The sequence below is a fragment of the Alosa alosa genome, chromosome 12, assembly GCF_017589495.1.
Source record: "Alosa alosa isolate M-15738 ecotype Scorff River chromosome 12, AALO_Geno_1.1, whole genome shotgun sequence".
In the NCBI taxonomy this organism is placed as follows: domain Eukaryota; kingdom Metazoa; phylum Chordata; class Actinopteri; order Clupeiformes; family Clupeidae; genus Alosa; species Alosa alosa.
In genome coordinates this window covers 35,042,759-35,050,036 of record NC_063200.1, presented here as the reverse complement: position 1 = coordinate 35,050,036, position 7,278 = coordinate 35,042,759, and the positions used below count along the sequence as shown (strand labels likewise).

Sequence of the window (7,278 nt, the reverse complement as noted above, 5' to 3'; positions counted from 1 at the left end):
CAGTCTGTGAATGTTTTGTTTGCTTGATGAGTATGTATGTAATAAAAGCATTTTGATGGTAAAGGATGAACGGACCAACCAAAATGTAAAGCGTGCCCTCAGACGCTATGTGAATGAGGCGCACGATGATTGGGACATTCATCTGCCAGCCATTGTGTATGGAATCAACACAGCGAAACAGGTTGGTCTGACATTTTACAGGGATGTTTTTGTTAGTGTTACTTTTTTTGTGGAAAGTATGCATGCATACTAAAATGCTTTTTTGAAATTAGAGATCGACACAGCACAGCCCATTTTATCTGCTCTTCCATCGTCACCCCCGTCTCCCGGAGGCTTTGAATACTTGTCCAATGGGACAACTTTGAAGTGGAAAATCCAGAGGAAGAGCTTGACAGTACCTTGGCCAAAGTCAAAGCTTTAAACGAGAAGGTTGGGTGTGATGTAACTTATGTACAAGATGATTGCATGCCTTGAAGTATACTAAATTCTATTTACTGACCTTTTAGGTCATCAGCAACATCGAGAAGGCCCAGAACAAATACAAGAAAAGCTTTGAAAACAGAAAAAACAAGCGGGTGAGGCAGGTCTGTTTAGAGGCCGGAGATGAGGTCCTCATTGCAGAGAAACCCCCCCCCCCAAAAAATGGCTACACTCCAGACCCGACACCAGGGGCCATTTACCCTCACCTCGGTCACCTCAAAAGGTGTGGCAACTGTGAGGGTGGAGGGTAAAGTGACGACGATGAACGTCTCACGTCTGCGGCCCTATTTCCGAATGAAAGGTTAGATTTGTATGAGTTACAGATGTCTAAATTTGTATTCTCTATGTATCTGTTGTATGTTAGAGTGACACCAACAACCTTTTTCTGTTGTTAAAGGTAATAGCACACCATCGAGGCAAGGGGACCATGTTTACGCAGCAGGTGATTGGCTGGTGGATCACCAGTATCCAAGCCGTGGTCCACTGTGGTCCAATGACCTGGGGCCTCTCCAGGATGAACTGGTGAGTGCCAATTACAAGAGTCTTCTTTCCTGTTATACAGCACCTTTGTGAATCTGCCTAAGAGTTTCCGTAGGACCTTCTTAAGAACACAGTTCCGATAATTCTTAGGAAGACACTGGTGAATGAAGCCCATTGACCTTGGCACCAATAATGGTCAAAAATTGATATACTATTGATATGAAATATTGATATAATTGATATGAACACCTTACAAGGGCTAATGGAAAACAGGGATAATGGGTTTTTTTTCCCATTCTTAGCTGAACTATGTGCTGGACAAAGCACGTCCAGCAGCAGAAGTTATTGTGCTGGATGGTCCCGTCTGCCTACGGAGGGAGGACTTTTGGAGCTTGGGGTTAGAGGAAAAGCTTGAGAGCAACGTAAGTAGATAATGCTCAGGGTTTGGATAATTTCAGTGGCTTTATTGGAGTTTTGTAATCCAATGCATTCTGTTTTCTTAGATTGGGAATGCTTGCTTTAAGCTCATTGGAGAGGCAGCCAAAAGACATGTAAGTGTTAATTTTTAGATTTTATATAATTTTGGTGCCGTTATTAAATACTGACTTAAAATAACATACAGGGAATGGATGTCCATATAATGGATTTATACGTGGTTTCCACCCTGAAAACGGGTGAAGTACGATTGCCGGTGAGTTCATTGATTGCAATACCATGTCACATAGATGCCTTATTACAAATGTAAAGTTGTAGTTTATGGATGTATGACCCTTACTTTTGTAGGAAAACATGGGATCAAAAACGGCGATAATAATACCGGCATGGAGTAGGCAGCCGAATGCAGCGGACCACTACATGCTCTGTGTACTGTTCCAGTAGCTTTTTCTTACGTATTTTCACACAGGTCTACCAGTGGTGGACCCAATATGTGATCATTTTTTATATGTCCGTACAGGTGTTGTTAGTGGCCAAGAAAGAAGCCATTTTTCTGGACTCCAATAACCCTAATGGCTTCAGTGATGAGGCTTACAGGACAGCATTTAGGTTTGAACTACAGAGCTGATGGACACTGCTCTACAACTTGACCTCTGATTCCTTAAGGCTGACACACAGCAGCACATGTATCCTAACAATGACTACACCTACTCCCATATGAATTCAATTTAAGAAAGACATCTTAACGATTATTATCCTTAAAGTTGCTGTGTAAAAGCCTTAAGAAATACAGATCAAAAGTCCAAACAGTCAAAAGTACTATGATCGTGTTTGGGCAAAAGCCTTGTTCTATGGCTTCAGTTTTTAACAAAAAGCCTTGTTCTATGGCTTCAGGTTTGAGTAAAAGCCTTGTTCTATGGCTTACATTTTTAACAAAAAGGCTTGTTCTATGGATTCAGTTTTTTTTATGTTTAACAGCTTGCATAATTTTTCTTTCCAGACAACTTGCAGGAGCAGTGGCTGCTGGACCATGGGTGGAGAAGACCGGAAAAGACTTTGATGTAACTTTACTTACTTGTGTAATATCTTGGCATTTATTTTTGCACAGTGGACACAGTATACTACAATGGTTGTCAACACCATATTTGAGTAACTGTGAATTACTTTCCAGCCATTTCCAATTCAATCGGATGGACAGAGTTGTGGGATCTTCATGATTATGGTAAACTTGTACAATTTCCACACAATTTCTCCTGTTTGTCCTACACCTCTGTAATCATTATCTTTCTCTCTCTTTAACAGTACGCCCTCAGCATCTGCACTAATGCCCAATTTGACTTTTTGGATGTAAGTTGTAATTCATAGCATATGTAAGCAAGAATGTTAAAAAATAAACAGCGCAAATCTCCAATATTATATGTGTATTACAGACGGACATACCATCCATTCGCAAGTGGTGGTGTCTGCAGATTCTGGAGAAATTTTCGATCACTAGGTAGGACCGACACATTTCAAGCAGTAAAACATTGGTCTGTTTTACAATTATGCTATATTAAAAGTACCGTACTCTGACTTTTGAAAAGGCATGGGCAGCACTTTGGACAGCGCTTTGCCTTCTGGACCGAGGAGGCAAAAGAGCTTATGGCAGGCACCCTACAAGCTATATATAGGATTCCTCGGTCCCACAAAGTTAAGGTATGGCCAAACTAACCAGACAACCATTTGTTTTCATCCTATATGTTCTTTGTGCATGAAATTATGATTTAGCACATGCTGTTGTCCAAAGTAACTCACAAACTTGAATTTCCCCTTGAGGATCAATAAAGTATCTATCTATCTATCTATCTATCTATCTATCTATCTATCTATCTATCTATCTATCTAAATGAAACCAAAAAAGTTTAAAATTATTAACTATTTTAAAATATGGGTATGACTACAGTACTGTAAAGATAAACATGTAGTCTTAACTCAAGGTATTTTACTCTATCAAAGGAGGAGCAGGTAGAAGTGGAGGACCTTCCCATCATACTGAAGGACATGTACTCAGCAGCATATGTGCTGAGGAACAGCCCTGGGCTGTTCACGTTCACTGGGTGGGTGCATGAACCATCCTACATGACGATGGAGCACGAAGACCAGATTAATGCTTGGAGGGTGTTGCAGGACACAACTGAGTGGGATGCAAAGGAGCCATTTACATTCATATTTGAGAATGTCCAGGACATGGAAAAATTCATGACTGTCTGTAGAGACGCCCTCGAACTCAGAGTGAATGCTGGGTGTGGGGTGCACCACCCCCCTGGTGTGGAAGAGTGATATTTGTCTTTGTGACATTATAATTAATACTACTTTTATTCACTAATATGTCTCGTGTCGTGACTTCATTCATGTTCACACAATGCATTTTTTCAAGTCATTTCCTTGGTCAGATTCATGTAGATAGTATGCATTTCTGCCTGCTGGACTATGTTCCTTATTATCTTTTTTAAACACCGCTGGTGGCATTGTTTCCTCATTTACGTTAGATATAGGCCTAGTAGGCTACATAGTCCCCCCTTCTAATGCAAAAAGACGAAACCAGCGAGATTTAGAACCCACGTCGTTTGACTCTTTGACAACACAGCTGCTCTTCTCCGACCTCAGATTGAAACAAGGTAAGGTAGTTAGGTAGGCCTAGGCCTAGTATCAATATAGCAATGAATCGCAACGGGGGTTAGCCTACAGAAAACTGAAGGTTTGCAGTGACAGCAAGACAACGACTCAGTAATCAAAATGGTGTATGTTCATGTACTCAACTCCTTTATTGTTTTGGATTTTGCACCAAGCAAACACCTCGTAATATTATAGCATAGCCTATTATTATAGCACCTCGTAATATTATAGCATGGCATAGCGCAAGCTAGGCCTACTTTTAAAACCATCACAACATCGCCACACTAGCCCTATATGTTACAAAAAACAAAAACACACAATGTCGCGCATATCGAGACGTATAACGAGACGTCGATATGCGGTTTTGGATCGGTGCCAATATCATACTTAATTTAAATATCCTTAGACAACAGACCCGTGAACTGAATAATGAACTGAATAATGCCTTAGGCTAGATAAAATGTAGCCTACAAAGATGTATGCTGCCAGTTGTGCCGCTTAAATAAATAAATACAATAATAAATAAAACAAGACTCTCCGTGAACTGAATAATGACTTACATAAAATGTAGCCTACAACGATATGCCGCCAGTTGTGCCGCTCGTTGGCCGTCAAGTGATTCAAGACATGCGTGGTACAGATATTACAGAGAAATTGTTACGTCTTCTACTACGTAATTATGCGCATGCGCAGAACGGATCTGGCAGGCGGTACGGATCGTGTACCGACAGTGGCCTGAACACCTGCCATAGGATTCTAATTGCTTAACGGCCGTATTGTGATGTCATAATCATAATGTTAAGTCAATGGGGAAATTTTGATAGTTTTTAATTAATAGTTTAAAAAGTATAAAAGTTACAAAGATGAAAAATACATAGCACTCTTGTCCTAAGACCTACGTAACATAGTTTGAATGAAGTTTCTACGTTAAACAGTTGAAGCTGCATTAAACGCGTTAGAAGAAGAAGAAGAACTAGAAAAGCATTTCCTGAAGGAAATACAGTGCATGAAAATGCAAAAAATATGATGTAAAATATCATACAGAGTAAAAACAAACTAAATTGATTGCTAGGTAGATGAGGTTTAATATAGTTGGAATGACTGAACAGTTAAATATGTGGATAGTTTATATAGTTAAATGATTTTCTTGGTAGATAAGGTTTAATATAGTTGGAATGATTGAACGGTTAAATAGGTGGATCATTTAAATGGTTAAATTATTTAGGTAGATAATTGACGATAACTGACAGTTGGAACGGCTCTAATGTTTGCTAGCAGTTATGCTAACTATGTTATCAAAGATAATAATGTTAACCAAGTTACTTAACTTAGTTAACTTAGCTAATGTTTTCATTTTTAGTAGTTATGCTAACTAGCACTATGTTAACCATGTGACTTAGCTAACCTAGCTAATCATTTTTAGTAGGTATGCTAACTAGCATGCTAACATGTTAAGTATGCTTACCATGTGACTTAGCTAACTTAGCTAATCATTTTTAGTAGTTTTTCTAAAAATGCTAACATGCTAGCATGCTAACTATGCTAACCATATTACTTAGCTAACTTAGCTAATCATTTTTAGCAGTTATGCTAACTATGCCAACTAACATGCTAACAATGCTAACCATGTTACTTAGCTAATCATTGCTAGCATGCTAACTATGCTAACCATGTTACTTAGCTAACTTAGCTAATCATTTTTAGCAGTTTTGCTACAAATGCTAACATTGCTAACATGCTAACTATGCTAACCATGTGACTTAGCTAACTTAACTAATCATTTTTAGCAGTTTTGCTAAAAATGCTAACTAGCGTGCTAACATGCTAGCATGCTAACTATGCTAACCATGTGACTTAGCTAACTAGCTACAGTGGGTAGGAGTCATAGTTGATGACAAATAACAGTTACAATGGCTGAACAGTTAAAAAGTTCAGTAGTTTAAAGGGTTAAATTGTTTAACAGTGAAATATTGTAGTGAGGACTTTTATTTTTAAACAGTTTTTGGCAGAGGAAGCAGTTTAATAGGGTGTGTAGTCTTAATAGGGCCAGTTTGTATGCTTAAAGCCTGAGAATGGCAGTTGATGCAGGTGGCCTGAACACCTGCCATAGGATTCTAATTGCTGTGATGTCATATGGCCCAATGTTAAGTCCATGGGGACATTTTGAATAGTTTTTAATTAATAGTTTAAAAAGTATAAAAGTTACAAAGATGAAAAATACATAGCACTCTTATCCTAAGTAAGACCTACGTAACAAAGTTTGAATGAAGTTTCTACGTTAAACGGTTGAAGCTGCATTAAACGCGTTAGCGGAAGAATAAGAATAAGAAGCCTAGGAAGAACAGTACAGTGCATTTTCATGCACTGTAATAAGAAGCCTAGGAAGAACAGTACAGTGCATTTTCATGCACTGTAATAATAATAAAATGCCTTGGAATAACAGTACAGTGCATTTTCATGCACTGTAATAAAATGCCTTGGAATAACAGTACAGTGCATTTTCATGTAATAATAGCTTAAATTTATATAGCGCCTTTCAAGATACGCAAGGTTGCTTAACAACAAAGGCATGTAATGGGTAGGGAATGGGGATCAGAAGCCAAAGGCCTTGTGTGTTTAAGATGTTGTTTGAATACGCCTAGGGAGGGGTAGTGCATAAATGGAGGGGTAGCTTGTTCCATAGACTATGGGCTGCAGAACAGAAGGCTCTGTCCCCAAAGGTTCAGCCTATTTTTTTTTTTTTTTGGGGGGGGGGGGGGTCGTGCTCAGTGTCTCTCAGCCAAGGGGTCCTTGGGCTGAAAAAGGTTGAAGACCCCTGTTTTAAATACTGAGGGGGTGAGAGACGCTGCCAATGAAGAAATTGTATTATTTAGTATAGGCCTTTTTTGAGGCGACTATAAGTACGCCAAAACAACCATTTAGAGAAGATGGTTGAAGATAAAACATCTTGGAACCTTTATTTTTGTTTGGAGGGGAAAAAAATGCCGAGCCCTTGATGTACTTTTGCGAGATCTCGCAAAAGTTTTTGTTTTGCCCGTTGGCTGCTGTCATGCAGTTCTGTGAATGAGGAGGCGCTACGACAAAACAGCTACTGTCACTATTTTGTTACCTCCTTCCATTCAGGCTACATTATAGCAGAGAGGGTTGAAGCGAAGCGATATATTCAAAGATCTTTGATTATACACTTCCTACTGTTGCCAATGAAAAGTCGTTGTCCTATTACACCAT

The 7,278-nt window shown here is 39.1% G+C and overlaps 1 long non-coding RNA gene across 1 annotated transcript; it reads left to right on the top strand.

Annotated features, from left to right (window-relative positions):
• The first annotated feature begins 2,408 nt into the window (after positions 1-2,408).
• On the top strand, positions 2,409-2,891 carry LOC125304170. The gene is made up of 4 exons (XR_007195205.1): positions 2,409-2,456; positions 2,567-2,617; positions 2,698-2,742; positions 2,826-2,891. It is a non-coding gene; the product is annotated as an uncharacterized LOC125304170 (long non-coding RNA).
• The last annotated feature ends 4,387 nt before the right edge of the window (positions 2,892-7,278 follow it).